This window comes from Teleopsis dalmanni, chromosome 2 (assembly GCF_002237135.1).
Source record: "Teleopsis dalmanni isolate 2A chromosome 2, ASM223713v2, whole genome shotgun sequence".
NCBI classification, from domain to species: domain Eukaryota; kingdom Metazoa; phylum Arthropoda; class Insecta; order Diptera; family Diopsidae; genus Teleopsis; species Teleopsis dalmanni.
The window spans coordinates 9,867,441-9,867,734 of NC_051847.1; positions in this window are offsets into that span (position 1 = coordinate 9,867,441).

Genomic DNA, 294 nt, shown 5'->3' on the forward strand with positions numbered 1-294 from the left:
AAGATTTAGCTTAAAATTAAACTTTGAACTGTTAACCACTTCAACTTCAACTCTAATCTAAGTGAAGTATTCATAGATGGTCTAGTTAATTATACTGGGTTACCGCCTTAAATAAAAAATTATACGTTTTGTATTGGTTTCTATAATTTTAAAAGTCGAATATAAATAAGCGAGCTATTGGATTAATTCGCAAATACTAAAAGTTAGGCTGAGTGAAAATTTAGTGCTGATTCATAAGAAAATTGTTTACTTCTTCGAATTAGTATAATATATTATTATTATTATTATTATTAT